The sequence below is a fragment of the Alosa sapidissima genome, chromosome 21 (assembly GCF_018492685.1).
Source record: "Alosa sapidissima isolate fAloSap1 chromosome 21, fAloSap1.pri, whole genome shotgun sequence".
Lineage (NCBI taxonomy): Eukaryota > Metazoa > Chordata > Actinopteri > Clupeiformes > Clupeidae > Alosa > Alosa sapidissima.
This window is the reverse complement of record NC_055977.1, coordinates 19,006,556-19,028,395: the sequence shown is the minus strand read 5'-3', so window position 1 is coordinate 19,028,395 and position 21,840 is coordinate 19,006,556. Positions and strand designations below refer to the sequence as shown.

General features: G+C 42.8%; 1 protein-coding gene across 3 annotated transcripts in view; it reads right to left on the bottom strand.

Annotated features, from left to right (window-relative positions):
* Nucleotides 1–21,014, bottom strand: part of LOC121695388 (semaphorin-6D-like) — an 87,111-nt gene extending 66,097 nt beyond the window's left edge. For 2 of the 3 annotated variants that reach the window (XM_042076171.1, XM_042076170.1), the window contains exons 1-2: nt 20,789–21,014; nt 7,410–7,509 (exon numbers count right to left, since the gene is read on the bottom strand). The gene's annotated coding sequence lies outside the window, so the exon portion shown is untranslated. The remainder of the gene's footprint in view (nt 1–7,409; nt 7,510–20,788) is intronic. The other variant, XM_042076172.1, reaches the window with a different exon arrangement.
* Nucleotides 21,015–21,840: the final 826 nt, after the last annotated feature.

The following is a 21,840-nucleotide window of genomic DNA, read 5'->3' as shown; positions in this document are numbered from 1 at the left end:
GTGTGTGTGTGTGTGTAAATGGTTGTGTGATTATATCTAGATGCATACACGCAGCCTGAAACGTCAGTGTTTGTGCTCTCAGTATTAAGCTTTTTAAGCACACGTTCCGTCACCTAAGCGGTATGTTTACAGCAAAGTCACTCATCTTCCTTCAGTGACCCTTTCATCGGCAGCCCTGTCAGGTATTGGTGTCACTCCGTAATTAACACCGGCTTTGCGTGCATGGCAGAAAGAAAGACAGAGAGGGAGCGACTCCTCTGTTGCAGGAGGTGACGCAACTGCATCAACAAACAAGAGAGGAGGCGACGCCGAGGAAAAACAGCAGCACCACAATAGCAGGCGTGTTCCCGGAATGATGGAGTGATAACAGGTGGAACACCTAGTTGTCACCTGTCAACTAAGGTGAGGCTCGGTGACAGGGCCGACCGCTCAGATGAGACATCACTAGATGGGAAGGCACTGAACAGGAAACTGGGAGACGACGCAGAGCTGGGAAGCAGAAGACAAAAGGCCTCCATTGCAAAATGAGCAGGTATGGAGAGTGCTTTCTCGGAAGACATGAAAAATGGAGGAAAGGGTTTCGAGTCACAGTGATGCTACACAATATAGCGTAAAAAGAAATTGAATTGTTGCTCTTCTCGGGGGCTGCTGCTTTTCAGCCTACCGAATGACTCATAACTTTGTCTATGAGTTAAATAAATGCACAGACCAAAATACTGCAGGGGACTTAAGTGCTATGCAGTACGCACATTACACAAAAAAACCATTTGATTTATTGAGAAAAACCAATGGGTATTAAGTGCTTTGGTTTGTTTTTCATCTTGTTCTCAATCAGCTCAGCCTAGAGAGAACAATCAGTGAAGTACAGTTCAAACCAGCACTCGCTTCGGCAGTGAGAGCAGCGATTTCATAAGCATCTTCACTTGTGCCCCCAAAAAGACACGAGGAGAGGAAGAGGAGAGCAAATACTCCACGGAGCCCTGGGGGTCCACTTTGGGTAATTAATGACATTTTAGGAGGAGGTGAGGGGTGCGTTAAGCTTCCTTCCATTAGACAAATGAGATGGCCTAAGCTTTCACATGGTGTGGGGTCGGTTGAGGCAGTAGGTGGGATTGGGGGAAGGGGGGTAATGGCCCCTCAATGTCTAATTGCTTTGTTTTCATTTGCTCTCCTGATTTTTTTTCCCCCCTTTTTTTCTTTTTAAATGAACAGAATAGGTCTACTCCATTAAACAAACAACTCAAACGAGTGTCTACCTTGGCAGAGCCGAGATGAAGGAAAGAACTGGTCTGGCGAGAGGACTCAAGTTGGTGGGCTGATGCCGTCAAGTCACGGCGTGTCAGAAGTAATTCACCAGTGGCTACAGTCATTAAAGGACCCCCCACACAGACACACACACACACACACACACACACACACACACACACACACATCCCCTCCCCCAAACCCTCCCAACCCTCTTTATCCCACATACAGGAGGAGGCTCCCGTAGAGTTGAGAAGAAGATCACTAAGGCCTAGTCCACACGTACCAAACCGATCTTTTTTTCTTCCTGGAACCGTATCAAGAATATTTGCGTCCAAACGGATCAATCACAACACGACTCAACACGTTACTTCATATCCCAGGCCTATTGGTGGCACTGTGTCTTTACAGAAATTGACCAAATCTTGCAAACAGACAGAATAGGCTACGACGAAATGGCTAGTGCAAGGAAACCAGAATTGTTTGTGTGGACTTATAGTGAACTGTCAACTGTAGTCAACTGTAAAACTAATAAACTTAATTTTTACAATTTGTGAAGGGTGCAGTCCCGTCCTTTATTTGGCTAACGCAGGTAAAAAATAATCTCCTTTACTTTCTTTGGTTGTAGGATAGTCCACAATTCACATTAGTTTTGGTTATCACCGCAAGTGCAAAGGCTAGGCGTACCCAAGTTCTAGGCCATTCCGTCGCCACATTTATAATATTGCTATAATACCTTTGTTAGTAACAGTCGATACTTTTGCTTGCATCAAATCGCGCATTCGCATTTAGTATGCATCTATAGGCTTAACATGAGTTCTAAGCGTCTTTGTATGCTCATATCTGACTTCACTATGAATGCATTTATTTATGTTGTAAGACATGTAAAATAAATTAATGACACCGGCACTACGCACAAATTAATGCAAACTTACACCGCACTTCCCTAATAACTTAAGTTCTCTCGCGTCACTGACAGTAGCTAGAATGCATAAAAAAAAAACGGGAAAAGCAGTGTTCAGTCCACCAAGTCATAAGCTATCGGCGCTGCGCAGCACCAGTTGTGATATTTATCTTAAGGAGTGTAATCGTAGGTAATGTCATGTATGAAAACTAGTATTGTTAGGCAATACTATAATTGTCAAGTCCAGGGCAGCTGAGGTGTGGCGATGACATCATCGATACGCAAGTAGGATGTGCGGTTTCGCTATCCAAACGAACTCAAAAGGGCTACGGTTTCAGATTTTTCCACTCTGGGACCAGGTTTCAAAAAAGTGCGGTTTCGGGCAGTGCGTTTACAGGATTCGTTTGGACGCTCGGCCAAGACTAAGCAAAGCCTCTGCGTTTAACCCAAAAAGCGTCTCCGTGTGGACGGGCCCTAATTTTCTCATACTTAAAGCCCAGATAAAGAACGAACTTTGAATACTGTTCAAGCTCCATCCTCCACTGAGAGAAAAACTATTTCACAGTACAGACAAAAAAAGACCACCATTATGCGTCCACTGACAGATTTCATTAGTGAAGGCCAATTTAATAACAATATGTGAGAAACACATTTTAGTTAATTATCTAAAAAACATTTGAGTGATGAGAGGCAAGAGTTTCACATGGTAACACATAATAATGGGTGGCTTTTGTGCAAGTCCTCAGACAACCTCCATAACAAAAATCTCTGTAATTAACTTTAAAAACGTTTAAAGAAAAAATTGAAAATAGATGAAAGATCAGATATTTTACCTGCCTTTCCAAACTCAGAGGGGTCTGTGATCTTACAGGAATAACAAAAAATGGTTTAAAGTACAGCTTTCAGCTCCCTGTGACGCTGACTTGCTTTGAACTACCACTACTATTAGCAAATCTTAACACATTCCACACACATACACACACAAACACTCACACACAGACCTCAGCAATGGCAAAAAACAATCTGATGCAACACCGAAAGCCTGACACCCACAAACACCGCATTCACAACTTCAATTTTGGCAAGGTGTCAGTGTGTGTCATCCAATCCCACTAACAGCTTTGTATGAATCCACATCACCTGGTTCTGCTGATTTTAATTATCAGAATGAACCTTGGCAGCGGATGTGCACCTGGCAACGGATGATACGGGTGACAGGAGTCGCCAATATGTGGAACTGGAACTTATTTAATGCCAAGGTTCCGTTCAGTGCTTAAGTCATTATGGAAACAGTTTTGCGGTCCTAGCCAGTCATTGAGTGGGTAGTGGTGGATGCTGACCACATAAGGGGTCCATCTACAATCTGCTACTACATAAACAATCTAAGAGTTATTTGTTTGCAGAAGTTATTTCAGAGAATTGTTTTATGTCTATGACAATAATGGCCTTTCAAAAAATGGCAAAAGATACATGTCAAAAGTAAAAGTAAAGCTAGTTTCTAAAAATCTTGTGTCTATTTTGCAGGAAATAATCTCAAAACCAAGAACTTCAAGAGGCAAAAGTACCTTGCTTTTCTATCAAAGCGGGTAACCCAGCAAAAGACTGCTCTCTGGATTTTTTAGCACAGCCCAACTACAAAGCACATGTTCTGGAAGCTGGCAGGACTTAAAGGCCGGCATGACACGCCAAAAAGAGAGGAATGGTGCAGAATCTGCTGCAACAGAATACAGGCCATAGGAATTACAGCCCCTATATCACTAGTCATGGCCTAAGGATGCCTAAGCACACAGGATAGGATTAATGGAGAGGCTAATGTGAGGAGGTAAAAACCCTTTTACGGATGGGGGGGGGGGGGGGGGGGGGTATTTTCATGGCATTTCTCTTACTCTCTCAGACTCAGGAAGTGAGCAGGTGTTACCCTGGCCTGTCATTTGAGTCATTATGATCCATTCACAGCAACACTTTGCAGGGTAGGGAGTTGCACATGTTCTCTGAGGTTGACTTGAGGGGAGTGGAATGCACATGGTTTGGAACAAATGCCTCAGAAATCGATGCAGCGTAAAAGGATCCTTAAATGCACCCTTTATCGTATTCAGCTTCATTCTAATGGCCTCCTTGTTATATCTAATTAAGGACTCTCATACACAGTCTACTGCTCTATTTAAATTGACTTTTCATGTACTCCTTTTTCAGACTCAACTCGCACAGACTCGCACAGTCTTCATCATTATATTGTCATGGTCTGATGTCTCAAAACTATACTTACTCCATTAGTCAACTATTAATTCAACCGGTGCACTGGTCACTTGGTATAACATTGCTGTCCATCTTTACTTAAGACATGACTGAATAATACATAGCAACTGACAATGGTCTGGCACTTTAGAATTCCCATACGCAGTGCTAGAATACAAATACACATAAAATGTGCAGCCTGAGGAGCTTTGTTATTATCTCCCTTAACATTGCCCATGACCTTTCAAATTAAAGGAAATACCTTCACATGGACGTTCTCCATCTGGCTACAGGAGGGAGGTTTACCATGCTGAATGGGGGGTTGATCCAATCCTGTCTAATCCACAGACAGTTGAAAGATACCCCTCCTCCCTCCCTCCCCGATACCCCTCCTCCCCATCCCCACCCACCCGTGCGCACAGAGGGCTCCTTCCTTCACCCGAAACCCATCCAGACCTGTCGGATTAAGTCCTCCCTGCATTTGAACAACATGGGCTTAAGAGCATCGTGGACACCAGTGCATAGCCTACATCCCATTACCCTCCCTGGCCAGATTTGAGGCCGGGATCAAATTGAGCATATGGTTTCTCGGGACATGCCCAGGCTACTGAGATGACATTGATGCACCTCCAACAAACAACCTCTCCGCCATGTACATGACATGTGCACTGGAGCATGCATCGACTGCAGTAAGGTTTCATAATGTCAAATAAAAAAGGGCTCGGGATTACCTATGAATAATGCACTAGCATGAAGAAGACAAAGCTGGTACCTTGGAGCCGTGAAATGTTATCTAAGGGAGAAATAGGCAAGCTAAAAAAGAGTCAGTTGACAAGTGTCAGTTGACAGGAATTGGCTAGCAGTGACAACAGGGACCTTCCGATAAAGCCCCCTGCGTTTTCTGTCACATTCACCTTTCACCTCTAGATTCATGAGAAATGTCTGTGTCAATTAACAACTGACCAAACAACAGGGCTAACCAATGCACCCCGTAACCTCTATGTGTGACTCTGCATCTGATTGGTCCAGTTGGTAAAGCAAGGGCCCAAATCTCCTGACCGTTAAAAAGATCTTTGGGGTCATGCGAGTCCCAAACAATCCTGCCATGTCCCCATTTACACCCCTCTATCCCACTCCCAAGGCCTGGCAATAGAAAACACCAACCAGATTTAAATAAAAATATACCAACAGACCTTGTATGAACCCAAACAGTAGAAAGCACAGTTAAGTGTAGACTATACTATTTTCATCACCGGAGAGGAATTGAATAACAAGCAGCAGCCTCCCTTCAGTCGAGCTGATTAAGAACGAAACACAAGCTAAAACAATTCCCTGGTCCTCAGAGTCCATGTCCGTCTGCTAGTAGCAACAGTCTACCTCAGCAATTGTATGCAAAATCTGCATCTACTCAACACACAGGCAGGTCACCTCAAATTCTTTGAAATGAGATTAGAGCTGGAACACGCTCCAGGAAACGTTTAAACAAAAAGAAAGAAAAGTTCACCTTCATCGAGCAGCCACTTTTTTCACCATTTTAGAGATTTCCATCTTCACGGGATGTTTAATTTAATACTTTTTTACAGGTTGGTGACCCCAGTGTAGACATACCTTCTGTAGTCAATCTGCGTGTGCAATGAAGCAATTAAATAAATAGCGGGGCTTTTGGGCCGGCAACGGAGCGGAAGGGCTGCACAATAAGGCAAATTGGAGGCTCTGCAAAGCTTTTCACAAAAAGGAGCCCTTTCTGAAATGAACTGTTTGCTTTTTGAAAGCACCTCTCACTCTGTCTTTCTCTCGCTCTCTCCATCTCTCTCTCCATCTCTCTCTCTCTCTCTCTCTCTCTCTCTCTCTCTCGAGCTGAGTTTGCGCCAGTTCTACAATAGAACAGCAGAGATCACTAAGCACACTGTACCTACGTGCCGACTCGCCGCAATGTGATTGAAGAAATAAATCAAACCTGTCATTGAGATAGATTCATATCTCTCTCTCTCTCTCTCTCTCTCTAGGCAAGCAATGCCAAAGGAGCCACAGCGCTCGGTAACTTAAACTCAATTTCTGTGAACAGACCTGCCAGCATCGTCTTGCATCGAAACCAACCCCATTGAGGCTCATACAGAGGGGGCCTATTTTAAAGGGTTGATACAGTTTTCCTCTAACACAATCTGTCAGCTGAGTTGGCGTAAAAGAGTAGGTCCGGTAAAAGCTGACCTCATGTGTAGACAGCACAAATGTTTTAAAATAAACATGAGCCTTGAATAATTAACTGTTTCGTGTGATGCAACAAGTTATTCTTAGTTTGAAAAGTCCAAAGAGGTTTTCAGGCAGGTTTGCTATGCTCTTTACTCTTAACGAAACATCAACCCGCTTTCTCAAAAGTACTTCTCGTCACCATTTTCGTTTCGTTTCAAAGCTCCTGCTTGTGTGTTTGAGTTATGGGTGTGTGTGTGTGTGTGTGTGTGTGTGATTGTAGAAGTGACCATGTGGTTCTCCTGAGAGAAGTACTTAACTGCACTGAAATAACAATCGCCCTAGATAAGAACAAGAGCCTGAGCATATAGACATTCACACACACACACACACGCACACACACGCACACACACGAAAAGAAACGATTAGAAACTTTCCGCCCCCAAAAACAGGTTAGAGGTGTTCCAGGGGGATTCCGTTTCAGCCTTCGGGCAGTCGGTGATAAAGAGAGACGGGTCACAGCACAAACAAAAAAGTTCACACTAGTGTGTGGACCGTGGTGGCCTGTTCTTCTTTATGCGTCCAGATTACAAAAAGCGGATAATGTACGTAGGCCTATGAAACAACCTGTTGTTACAAATGTATGTCTTTTTTTATCTGCAGTGTAACTTAAAGAGCTGTCACCATAATCTCTAACCTTATATGACACCCTGCTGACCCCTTGGCAATCCCAGCTTTTGGTCTATGGACCGCCTGCCCCATCCATAAAACCTCTCTGCTTTGAACATCTCTGGTTTAGATGCTTCATGTGCATATGTTGCATCTTGGATGTCCTTACCTTAGCCTGTCAACGCTGCGAAAGCCACGAGCGGGGTGATCTTGAGCTCTTTATCCTCGCCGAAATGCAGGTCTTTGGGCATTAAACTTTGTGACAATGTCTGTGGAAAAAGTGGCATAGAACATAGAACATAAATAGAATTACAATATGTTCAGTTGTAGCACTACAGGGAAACAAAATGGATCGGAACATTGATTCAGATAAAACTGCTTGCCAGAGAGCTAGGGTACTTTGCAGTCGACCTGGTAGCTTGATTTTCTTGTCAGAAAAAAAGAAAGAACAGCTTTAGCTAATGAGGTATTTGCTTGCTTGTTTCCCTACGTCCAACAGTTGCCAGCTTTTCATTCAATTAAGGTCAAATGTTCACCATTAGCGTAAATCCAACTTACTTCTCGACTGAATAGCCCTTTTAGTAAGGAGGTCAGTAGGTCATTTCACTGACCCCTTTTAACGGCCACAACCGTTTCTTGAGGGGTAGGTTTTTATTTTGTTTAAAAACTTAAGAAAAGAGTTCAGTTCAAATAACCTGTGCAATCCCCTCTCTCCAAGTTAACATCAGGGGCCCAACAAAATGTGGAGTTCACACCATATGGAGTTCAAAGCGGGCAGCACAACCTTGTTTGAAGTTTCCAGAAGGTGTTTCACTGGGCCAAGCAGTTAGCCCCTCGCGTTGCAGGGAGGCAGGCTGCCTGCCTATGACTACTTCCTGATTACGTTTCTAGGGGGACTTTAATGCAGCTGTTCTGGGGAGAGGTGTGGGAGGTAGGTGGGTAGGTGGGGGAAGGGAAAAAAGAGGAGAGGAGTGCTCACACAAACCCCCACACACACACACACACACACACACACACACACACACACACACACACACACACACACACTGCTGGACAAACTCAGAATCTGAGTCAGAGGAAATGACTCCTTCAGCTGGCCTGCCTCTGTTGAAGACAGCGGCCCCTGGAACAGAACAGTGAGGGATCAACCCCCTGTGCTCTGACAGGGAGGCAGCTCAGGCCATGGGAAACGGCAGAACAGTAAATGTAGAAGAAACAGAAAAAAAATATGCCTCAAACCCCTTAATGTGGACTGAAAATATCAAATGTGTGGGTTTGTGAGTTGTTGCCAAATGAAGATCACAAGAAGAGAGGCAACAAGGTCTGTGAGCAACTCTGCATCATGAAGGATGAGAGGCAGCATGTCTACATCAGTCTCCATTAAACCCTAACCTTAAAGAAATAAATCATGGTTCACAAGTGTGGTAGAGACACTATCACATATCTAAACAGAAAAAAAACAAATAGCCTAATCAATCATTGAGTTTATTCTGTTAGACGCTGCTTTCTTCTACACTGCCTGTGGGAATATTGACACGGCTGTTCTCATTGTGTCGCCTACTTTTAGAGTGAAATGATGTTCAGCTTCTTTGTCTCCCACTCTCATTGTTGAAGCATGCTGGGAGAATTCTGTGTCAATACAAATAATGTCTATCCATTAGCAGAACACAACATCATTTAATTATATGTCTTAGGTACAGATGTGTCTAACTGTTTCTTGTAATTATTTACCTTGCTATACAGGATGGATGAAAAAGGAGCTGGGAAACAAATAGAAACCTAGTCCATATGGCTCAGTAGGTTTAAAAGGCATCAAAGCCATTAAATCTTCCTCTTAATAGGCAGCCATTTTAGTTGAACTTTTTACCATTGACTTCATCATAAATGGCAATTAAGGGTTAAATAAGGTCAAACACACTGGAATATATTGCTTGTGACAGAATGAGATCAATTTGAGTGGTTTCCCACATTAGGACAGGGATATAAAAAATGGCATCTTAATCCCAGATATCAATCCTCTCAGTTTAAAGTGTAAACAACAAATATTCTTCTTCCAAACTACTCTACTTCTTTGAGGCTCTGATTCAAAGGTTTTTCGTTGACACTGCATCAGCACACTAAGGAAGATAAGGAGAAAACTCATTGCTTCCAGCAATTTAAAGGTTACATAGGATTAATTGCTGTGTGCCTCTTTCAATCTTTGTTTCACATCTATTTCTATAGCTGTTCTCTGTGGTACAAAGAGCGTTTTTTTTTCTGTAAGGGTACACGTATTGCATGCATCCAATTTGAGCTCTGCACTGCTTGACTCAGTGGTCAATTCCGTCCATGTGCTAATTAAGTGTTTTGAATTTTAGTGCCCTGGCTCTCATTTCCCTTTGAGTCTGTCTTCAGAAGTTCCTCAACCAAGAAGCATTCTCGTTTTCAAAAGCTTCATCATTTTTTGCCTCACTGGATTTAGAAAAGAGGGGTATCTGTTTGAGCAGGATGGAGCAGCACCCTGCTGCCTGTAGAAGCAGTCTTGCATGTCAAACCTGAGAAACGTTTCTTTAAATATACAGAAATTTCCGCAAAGCACAAAATATCTTTCTGTAAATATATAGCAGCCTAGAGTCCATTGGGAGGCAATGTGCTGGATTTTGGTCTGTCCTGCTTTCAAGATGTGGTATTTAACATCTGTGATTTTTACCTAAGGTGCATGTCTAGGGTGAGCAGGTTAACAACCCTCACAATGGAACCATCCTAGCCTTTCTCTTGGGATCTGGTCTGATGGGTTATAAAAGACTACAGGATTGTGGCTCTGTTTCCACGACAGAGTCTTTTCCTGCTTCCTCCTGGTGAAAGCCCATATCTGTGCATCGGAGAACAGTGAGGGGTCTCGTAATTCACAATTAGCCAAGCTTCTGGAATGTTCTGATTAAGCTTGCTGCTGGCTCGTAGGTGTGCTCACTCAGGGTCAGATCTGAGCAAAGCCAAATATGTGACTAATCTCTAACATCCAAATCACATTATTATTTACCACACACACCCACCCACACACACACACACACACACACACACACAAAAGCAGACACGCACATTAACATTAGAACAGTGTATAGAACCATCACCATTACAACCATGACAAAGCCACAAAAATGAGTCTGTGCCACAAAGGAATCATGACCAATTATGGAATTGGACCATGCATACCTTTCAAGCTATTCCTCCACTACAGATGCAAAAGGCTACTCATATCACACATTATTCCAATATTTTTCAAATGTGAACGATAATTGAGATTTCAACTGAGAAATGTCTGCTTCGTTTCTCAACTGAGGATAATGGCATGTGAACAAGAGAAGAGCAGTTCAGGTTCACGCTTGGATTTCACTTCATTGAGAAGGAAATCCTCATAAAAATCTATTCTGACTGGGAGACATCCTGTGTCTCATCCTCATTAAAGAAAATAAGACCTTCCAACTGGAACAATGGACAGCCAAGAAAACAAACCGTTGCTACTCTTGCATTACAATGAGATGCTGGAACTGGCTCCTGATTGCACTAATTTTATAGTAGTCTTTAGGCCTAATTCCCAGCACTGATCTAGTCTCCTGTTGCTTGATCCTGGATGATGACCGGCTAAGTCTGCCCATTTCGGACATGGACGATTAATCAACTACACATACCGAATGACCTGAGAACAAAGAAAGAGAGGGTGTCTGTGGGTGGCACCCTGATTCACCCGTAGTAAAAGCCAAAGAGGGTATCTTGTCCTCAGATAACCATAGACATCAGCAGGTGTTCCATTTAGCCCTGAGGCAGTCTGGAAACACAAAGTCTCTGTGCCGTCTGAGGTCCAGTTGAAAGGGAAAACACTCAACATTTTAAAGTGCATTTTGTTTTTGTTGTTTATCAACACTTCTGCACATGAAAGTGGCATGGTTTATGTTTGCATCTCTGGCAGATGTTATTTTTCTTTGTAAGAAGCCCAGCACAAATGTAATCTTTCCTCTGTCCACATGTTGCAAAAACACGTTCAAGATCTTTGGTTGAGGTCCCTATCCTGGTGGCCTGTACTGGGGATTTCATGATTATATATATATAATACCATTGGCAGGGCTACAAAGTCCCTTTGGGGACTTGGCAAATCTGAACAGATAAGGAGAGAAAGAGAAAGAGAGAGAGAGAGAGAGAGAGAGAGAGAAAGAAAGAGAGAGAGAGAGAGAGAGAGAGCAAGAAAGAGAGAGAGAGAGAAAGAAAGAAAGAAAGAGAGAGAGAGAGAGAGAGAGAGAGAGTAAGAAAAGGAATGTGATTGAGAATGACTGAGGGAGAGAAAGACAATGAAAGCCACTGAAAGAGCAACGGAGAATCGATTTCTCCACGCTTGATCAAGGAACCATAGTCTGTTTCAGACTACAGTGCTTTTTTGGTACCATCCTTTCTCCTGGCCCTATCCAGCACGAGATAATGAACTATATATCCCCCCACTTTTCTGATCTTGTCCCAGCTCGGTGAGCCCACCATCTGACACAGGCGGGAGCCCTGGCCTGAGATTAAAGCTGCCTCTCTCTCCCTCTGCTGCCAAACTCACCTTGCTTTACCCCTGCCACCTAATGACCTTACCACAGCCAGGGAAAGCCCAAGTGCTCAGTTTATCTGGTTGTTCTAGCAAAGGGCATCAATTCATCAACTCTAGCTTCAACGGTAGACGGATTGCAATTGTGCTATGAGGATTGGTATGTAAAGGTCATCATCAGAGCAACAGTAAAGCAATGTTTTTTTTCCTGAAAAGACACTGTTTACCACTGATTTGGGCCTAAGAGGAAAGACACAACAAATACTTAACAGTGTTCTTTCAGTCACTTCAATAAACTCCATATCACATAGTTTATACGATGTGGTTTAACACACATGGATTAATTATTCCCACTGTCTTTGTATTTCTGGTATGTGTCCATGTGTCCATGTCCATTAACCGTTATGATACCTGATTGGAACAGCAAGTGGCAATGACAAGTTCCCATATCTTTAATGAGGGCAAGGAGACGCTATCAAAGATATCTTCAAATTGACACCTTAGGGAGGAAGACTTGTTTTTAACATTCCATCCAGGAACAAAATCCTCCCGATTCTTATTTTAGTGCCACCTCTGTGACCTCCTAAGATGGTCGGGGTCGGAGGAAAGTGACAGGCTGTTCATCTCACCTCAGTGCAGGAGGCACAGCTCAATCAAACCACACTGACACCGACTTAGCCCCAGAGGATATATCTCAGATACTGGCGACATTTAATACAGTTCAGCTTTACAAGCTGGGAGCGAGGGGAGAGGGGCACTCAGATGTAGTGGTCAGCAGACAAGGTGTATGTCGGTCTGTCTTGGGCTTTCATATGTTAAGGATTGTTGTCATAGAGAGAATAAGATACACATACGTGCAGAGGGATTTCAACAAAATGTATAATGCTGTTATATTTTTGTGTCCCAATTCTTCTGTGCGTCATCGAATCTTTGCCAAAACTAAAAGAAAACTAGATTCCAAGCACTGCCAAAACCATCACATGCATACAAAGCACAGGCATAGATTCAGTGTGAAAATAAATGAGATGTCTCTAAAGTGAGACGTTCTCAAGAGGAAAATCATCTCACTCCCTGGGCTCTCTCTCTCTCTCTCTCTCTCTGTCTCTCTGTCTCTCTGTCTCTCTGTCTCTCGCCCTTTTCCTGCCTCATATCTCATCCCGTCTCTCGGGGGCTGTGTGCATACATCAGATCTGATCGGTAATAGTTGGGCCTTCAGGGAGCAATCTTGCAGGCAGATGATCACACAGATAGGGGCCATTAGAACTCCACACCAGCACAGCGCCAGAATGACTGATGCCCGCCATCAGCAGGCCTCCACGATGAATGACCTCAGACAGACCCAGGGGCAAGAGAGGCTGAGATTGAAGCCGAACCTTCCACCAAAGACAATGCCTGCCCTCATCTCTCTCTCCACACCAGACAAGACACCATCTTTATTCACAGTACCGCTCACTCACTGCTTTAATATAAAAGTTCATGAAACTAGGTTCAAACACCAACAACAGCACAACATGTGGAGATGTTGCTTTCTGAAACAATCTATGGACTTGTGATGTGTTGGCTAATCCAGATCATACATTATGAATCAATCGAAAGGCACAGTGTGTGGCTGTGGCAGAGGGAGGGATGAGGGACACACACACACACACACACACACACACACACACACACAGCTGAGTGAATTGCAATTTTTCTGGCAATTCTCAACACTTCCCGCAGACATCTGTTCATTGAGCTAGGCCGCCTTTTCTCTTTTGAGTGACTGTTGTCCTGAATTCCCTAAAATATCTTTGCATACATTCACATTTATAACTAGTGCATATTTAAAATGTCTCTTACTTCCTTCCCTACTCTTTATGTATGCTTTACTTCCTGTAAGGACTGTGGTTTTGAGTGAATACCAACTGCCTACAACAACATGTTTGTTTGGAAGCTGTGGCAAGCTTCTGTGGAGGTTCTCAAAGATCCTCTGACCCTTGTCACCCATCTCACGCCAACAGGGTTAAAAATAGCCCCACCGGGCTATTAGGAACATGAATGTGACTTATTCCCCCCGCCCCCCTCAGATTGGAATACAAACCAGATGTTTGGGTCAGGTCCGTAACAAAGACCAAAACCTACTTTCTCTTCATTAGTCATTTCATTGCCTTTGTTCATACCTGTGCTTATAGCTCGTTGGCTTAACCAGCATGTGGTACCACATCTTGGGGGGGGGGGGGGGGGGGGTGTAGAGTATGGATAAAGTGCAATAGTTCTGCTTTGAACACTGGTTCGTTTGCTTCTGCAGCAAACATATTCCAGTTTCCATAATACAAGGTTTACATTTTCAAAAACATGTTGCTTAAACAGATTCAGTCACATACAAAAAACACAGGTTTTACCAGTCTAGAGACTAAAAGTATTTGTGCATGGGAGTACAAAACAGACAGTGAATGCTTGTATGTGGTTGTATGTATGTGGTTGGACATACTGTTTGAAAATCTGTTTACATGGATGAATTCCTCTGTACATTTTTTGCCAGAATTACCAGTGTTCTTTTTCATTCTCTCATTCGTCTTTCCTCCTCTTCTCCTTCTTCCCCTAGTTGTTCCCTCCCTCGCTCTGTTCTCTGCGGAGCACGCTCAGTTAGTAAGTTCAGGACTCTCTGGAATTCTGTGGGATCTCTCGGCCAACGAGCTGACCCCCACCATCTCTCACTGCTCCTACTCAAACATTCCTCACACACTTGGAACGCTTCGTTCCGACGCAGTTGCCCTGCAAAGGCACTTTCAGCCCCTCAGCTAGAAAATCAGCAAATAGGCGGAAAAGAAAAACATATGTGGAAATGAGCCAATGAGCTATACAAAAGACAAGGAAGACCAGAACGTCGCCCATGCTAATACAAAGCTGTGAACAGTGCAGCTGTTGTGCTAGCAGTTGGCAGCAATGTAAACTAAAGTAATTACAACCACAGATAGGATTATTTTAACACTGTTCAAGGAAATGCCTCCTTTCCTCCGTGGAATGTGGTCCACTTTTTTGACATTGATTGTTTGGTACAACTTCCTCTTTGCATTACATCTGTCAACTTTACTAAGCTGCACGGATCAGTGGGTCACAAGTGGCATGGGGGGTAGTATGTATTGTATGCATGGACTCTAAACCAACATCTACCCTTGTCAACTTTTTAGCATCTAGGGCATTTTGTATCATTTTTATGTTGGTTTTGTCTTTTATTAAGAGCCTCATCTCAGCCAAAAAAATATATTATTCATGCTCCAAACAAGTATACACAATAAGTTATGAAGCTAATAGGTCTTCTTTTTCTTTCCAAAACTGTGCAGCCTTGCATCCTCTAAGCTGTTTATTTGCCAACAACAAATCAATAGAGCAGGAAGAGATACACTATCATTAAGTGAATGAGAGGCTGTTTGGCAGGAAATCTCAAGTTCATGAAAGCCAGTGTTGCCCTTGTAGAGTTTGGCAGGACTGTTGTGTCAGTTTGGCCTGAAGAGTCTTAAGGGAAAAAGTGGATATGGAGACTCTACAGTAGCCCGAGGCGTTGTGTTAAGATGTTAATCTTTTGTCCAAAATGTCTTCATTACATATTACTGACACTGTAACAGACATATTTAGCTTAGGTACTTTTTGCTATTATATAAAGTCATGCTACTACTTGTCTAGTCTCGCTAGTCTTTTGAGTTGATTTAACAGTGGGAATCTTTAACAGTCTCCTGATGTATGCCAAGTTATGTTGCAGACACAACACTTCCATCTTCTTATTGATCTATCTGAGAACTGCTTTAAAACTCAATAATCATTTTGACACTAGGCAACAACTGGAAGTTCATTTTAATTCATGTTTATTGACTTGAGGTTTTAAGAAACTATGAGTTCTAGTTCATATGGCTTGAGATAAAAAAGTTGATTTCCAAACCAAATGTCCTCCGTTGTCACAATGGTGCAGTCTATACATGGACCATTCAGAACTGACCTGTTTCATCATCACTCCACATCTTGCAGTCTCCATGGAGGTTCTGGACTAAATTTTTTCCAGTGACACCTAGTATCCCCAAAGGACTTTGTAGTCATCTGACACTATTAATGGATTGCACTTTCACTGTGTACAGGAGAAAATGGTTGGGATTTAAGGATTAACGGATGACAGAAGTTTCAAGGGCTTGTTGCTCACAACCTAAATGGACACAACCTGTAGCTATCCTAGTTTATGATCGCCCACTATACCTGTCAGACTGTGCCATATTTGTCACCCAGCTCCAGCTAATCGGGAGATACCCCCCATGGTAATGGATCTGAGGATGAAATACGAAGCCCAGACATTTAACTGACAGGCAATTGTTCATCGTTTTGTCTTAAAGGTGCTGTTGGTGAGGATTTCATATTACAATATGACAGTGTTTCCCCTACAATGTATTCATCAACGGCACAGCGCCGCTCCTGGAATTCAAGCGCCACTGCAAAAAAAGTTACCTAATTATTATTTTTTTTTTTTTTTAAAACACGCAAGTGAACTTCAGGAACAGCTGCCGTTCGTTCAGGTTTGATGTCAACAAATAATAGTAGGCTAATGTTGAAGGCGCAATCAGGGATTCCACAGGAGATCATGCTTGTTTGTGTTTATGTTTAAGTTTATTAGCAGACGCAATTTTGTGCAAAAAAACGTAGCCTACATGATGTTAACCAAGGAACCAAATTAAACACGCCAGCAAGGTAGCTCGCCCCTACCTTCAGTAACCTATTCCCAGATAAATTCCACGCATTGTTTCGTTTTTGTTTGTGATACATAATGCTTTCAAGCCCTAAAATACCTAGGCTGTGAAACTAAGGTCTAGCTAGCCTATTGGTGGGTTTAATTGAATTTGAGTAATAGGATACGCAACCATTTACATCTGGAGATAGTTTATAATTCCTGTAGAGCTCACCAAAATTATAGAAATGATACAAGACACTTATCTCCTATAATCCAAGATAGATTTTCTTCGAGTTTTTGAGCATTTATTTTACCAAATGACATGGAAAACATAATTCATTTCATCCACATATTCTTATGCACCATGCACAACAACGCTAGGCTACAACAACGCTACTAAGTTAGCTTAAAACCGTGAGAATCAAGCAAGCCCCACGGGCCGTCACGGCCTTAAAGTGACAGGCACTCAATTCGACTTGCATAGCACCAATTCAGTGTAATGACATGAAAGAGAAGTCTATATAGTTTATACAGTGCTGTGCAAAAGTTAAGACACCCATGCTGAAATTGAAATTGGGTCCTACGATCAACTAGCCTGACGAGCCAGACCCACATTAAAATGTAGGGTCTGGGCACTCACCGTTCGCAGTGCTCAGTCCGAGGGGCGGGATAATCAGTTGTCTTTCAAATTCCCTCTGCACGCTATAGGACAGCGGCAGCGCTATGAGTCCCGTGCGTTTCCCACCAGCGGAGCTAGTTGGCTAGTTCAAACGTTTGCCAACTTAATAAAAGCTTAACTCGTGTCACACTGTTCGCCAACAGCAACATCCATCTTATTTGTTTTCAAGTAGGCTAGCAGGGAATTCAAGCCAAACCGTTGCAACTCTGCCATCAATCATTATGTTAAGCCCACCTAACGACTCTACATGATTTCATTGGCCTGATTAAGGGCCCGTCCACACGAAGACGCTTTTTAGGTTAAACGCAGAGGTTTTGCTTCGTCTTGGCCGATCGTCCAAACGAATCCTGTAAACGCACTGCCCGAAACCGCACTTTTCTGAAACCTGGTCCCAGAGTGGAGAAATCTGAAAACGTAGCCCGTTTGAATTCGTTTAGACAGCGAAACCGCACATCCTGCTTGCGTATCGATGATGTCACCTCAGCTGCCCTGGACTTGCACTTATAGTATTGCCTAACAATACTAGTTTTCATACATGACATTACCTACGATTACACTCCGTAAGATAAATATCACAACTGGTGCTGCGCAGCGCTGATAGCTTATGACTTGGTGGACTGAACACTGTTTTTCCTGTTTTTTTTTAATGCATTCTAGCTACTGTCAGTGACGCGAGAGAACTTAAGTTATTAGGAAAGTGCGGTGTAAGTTCAGGCTACATTAATTTGTGCGTAGTGCCAGTGTCATTCATTTATTTTACATGTCTTACAACATATATACATGCATTCACAGTCGAGTGAAATCAGATATAAGCATACAAAGACGCTTAGAACTCACGTTAAGCCGATGGTAGCACACTGATTGCAAATGCGCGATTTGATTTGATGCAGGCAATGTATTGTTACTAACGAAGGTTTTATAGCAATATTATAAATGTGGCGACAGAATAGCCTAGAACTTGGGTAAGCCTTGCGTTTAGTGATCGCCAAAACTAATGTGAATCACGGACTACAACCAAAGAAAGTAAAGGTGATTAGTAGGCCTACCTGCGTTAGCCATATAAAGGACGGGACTGCACCCTTCACAAACCGTAAAATAAAGTTTATTAGTTTTACAGTTGTCTACAGTTGACAGTTCACCATCAGTCCACACAAACAATTCTGGTTTCCTTCCACTAGCCATTTTGTCATAGCTTATTCTGTCTGTTTGTAAAGCACAAACTTTGGTCAATTTCTGTAAAGAAACAGTGCCACCAATAGGCCTGGGGTATGAAGTAACGTGTTGAGTCGTGTTGAGATGGATCCGTTTGGACGCAAATATTCTTGATGCGGTTTCAGGGAACACGGAGGAAAAAAAGATCGGTTTCGTACTTGTGGACTAGCCCTAAGTTTCGATTTCAGGAGCTCACAAGCCAACGGAGAGTTGCTAGACTAGCCCTGGCTAGGGGCGCGTCTAGATTTCTAGGCTAACGATCAACAGCACCGCTGCTGGAAAAATTTCTAGGGGAAACACTGTATGACCATTTGAAATGGGTCTGTCAGTGTGTAAATAATATTAAAGAAGGTGTGGCATTATGCACTGTATTTGTATCAGGCCTCTGTGCACCAATGTAACTCACAAATGACAATGTTACATAAAAAAGAACAAAGTACGCAAAATACTGACGGATTTGTTTTGCATCATGGTATTTAGCTTTGCCAAAAGGATGAAGAAAAGACTTGACAGGTGGCAGTGATAGCTGATCAAACAGTGACCCACCATCATTTAATAACCAAGCGGCACTACAGTGAAGTCGAAAAATTAGGCAGCTCAGACATATTGTATGGATGGCAGTGAAACTACCATATAGGGTTGAAACTTAGGGTAGAGATGGCAAAGCCACTCACCTTTTTTACTCCGTGTCTCTTATCACAACTACTGAATTTCCCCTCGGGGATCAATAAAGTATCTATCTATCTATCTATTTATCTATCTATATATATACAGCTTCACAAAGGATGACATAAAATGTATTTATGCAAAGTAACAAATTAAACAGTGACGAATGGCTTTTGTCACACTTCTGTGCGCCCTGGATAAATGAAACGCCGCAGGACAGTATTCGGCATAAAAATGCTCTGTTCGCACTCCCAGTAGCCATCTACGCGAGTAATTGAAGCCATTGTTTTCTCCAGCCTCTTACAGATGGCCAGACGCTCACCATTAAATCGCCTTTAAATCCGCCCTTTGATTGCGAACTGCGCATTGAGGCAAAAGATTAAGACAAAGGCGAGTCCCGGGATAGCGATTTTTGAGGAAATAATGGGGATCCCAGTCACTTCGGTGTAAGTGGTTTAGCTTTGTTCTAGCCATTCGCTCAGATAACATTGGGTCTGATGATCAATAAAGAACACCCAAGCCGAGACTTTAAGACAATTTCTTGAGAAAACTTTATTTAAGGAAAATGTCAAACTCATCTGACATAAAAGTCTAAAAGCAATATAAAACAACAGCAGGGGCCCTGTCCGTGTTGTTCATGACGCAAAATAAGAGTGATATCATAAAAACTAGCCGTCCGTAGCTGAAATCCTCTTCACAGATTAATCAAACGGGGCTGGGCTTTAGACTAGGCCTACTTCATTTAAAGTCATGATATGCGTGGTAGGCGTAGAATAAATCATGAGGTGTTCATTTTTCTCAGTTTCTTGTTGTGTCTAAATTATTGTCACTGACACATGCAGGCTACGGCATGTGGTGGTAGGGGGACACATTGAGACAGCTGATGTTGGTCAGAGGCAATGGTAGATTAGGCTATTTAGCCTACACTTGAAATGAATATAATGACATGTTTAACACAAAGGGGGGGGGGGGGGCGGGGGACAACACTTTTCTCCTCACTGTAATCGATTGCAGAATATTTAACATTGTCCTCATTTGACGCCCGCACAGAAGCACACACCTTAAAAGGTGGCAGATGAATTGCATTGTATGAAACCGATAAGATCACATCGGGTTCAGAAACACACGCGCAATTCACAACACAACATTTTGGAACTGCCTTCATCCACGACTGCTTGGGTGAAACATACGAAGTTTTTTCCGTGCAAAAGAGCATAAAAAGCTTTGCGTAAACAGAAGTTGTCTTCTGAACATGTCCTTTTGTTTTAGAAATCGCGGTGCGAGGACTAATCATTTGACTGAAAATTGGTCTAGAAACAATGCCCTAAAATGCTGTATGCATGCAGACCATGGAAGGTGGTGAGCTGATGAATATGATTGTCTTTACATGTAACGTCCTCGAAACCTCTTGCAGGTGTACATTTCTCCGTACTGCAGTTTTTGTCAAATGTCAAACCTATTTTCACGTGTCAAGTCGTTGACTGATACCTCAAAGCTAGTGCCGCAATAGCCACAGTGGTGGTCCGACTTTTGCTGTGTTGGAGCACATTGCACTCAGTCAGAACTTCGCTATGGAATAGAAGGCAATTCGGAAGCAGAGCTCCACTTCCACACAGCAGTAACATTTAAAATACAGAGGCAATGTTGACCACCATTCAACAATAACTTATTGGGAAGCAACGCGGCACAATGCAATACAATACCATTTTTGAGCGGCCAACCGATGCTGCTGTCCAGTCTTACCTTGTCTCCTGGTTTTGTGTGAAGAAAAACGTTTTAGAAGAATTTGTAATCCAGTTGTCCCGATGCGGAGAGGTGTGACAAGAGGGTTATCCGTTGTTTTGTCGGGTAAATGTTTATCTTCTGTTAACAAAAGTCACCGACACCCCACAACACACCAGTGGGCAGCTGAAGTTCGAATTGACTGCATCTGTGGGCTTGGAGCTCTTCCACCGAAGACACGCCCTCATCCTTTGGATGAGTAAATCGTCCGGCCAATTAGGGGCCGCAGGGTGGTCACTTACGGATGGTTTCTCCCACCCATATCCAATAATAGTGGAACTGTACGTTACAGTTACCTTTAAACAGTAACAATTTTCTCAACTGAAAACTGATTGAAAAACCTTCTAGGCTACTCGACTAGTTCATTTTCAGCGCACTGCCTTTTAGTAAGTTCACCTACCAAATGAAGCTTATGGCTATCAGCAAAATGTATGCCTATTGCTTTTCTACAGTTTTATTTGTATATATTACACATCCAGACTTTGTAAATACAACCAATCAGCTTTAAAAAAAAAACCTTACATTTTCATTTCAGAACGATTAGCCTAGGTTAAGATCAGGCTACATGTCGGAATCAGTCTTTCTCCATTGTCTTGGTGGCTTATGCTTATTCACATCTGTCTGTGTGACCATTAGGAAGGAAACGAAGTGACTTGTGAACTCAGGAAGAAGCCAGACTATGGGTCACACACCCTCAGTAAAGTCCTAATCTGTAAAGACAACAGAGGTGGCTGTGGGAGAGGATGTCACAAGGGCTTTAAAACTGTGCATATATCAGCCTATTTCGTCCTTGGGTGGGGAACACTTGACATCTATTTTTTTCCCTTTTTTGTTTGTTTTGCCGCCTTGTTTTTTTGTTTTTTTTAAATGGGCAGGTTCACAAGTTCACCAGAAGTCTAACATAAACAAGGCGGGTGGCCAAACTGTCTCTTTTTGAGGGACACTGATTGTTTCAGTCTGAAGTGAAGCGAGATAAAGATTCACACTTTGACCCATAGCTTTGTAACAACACA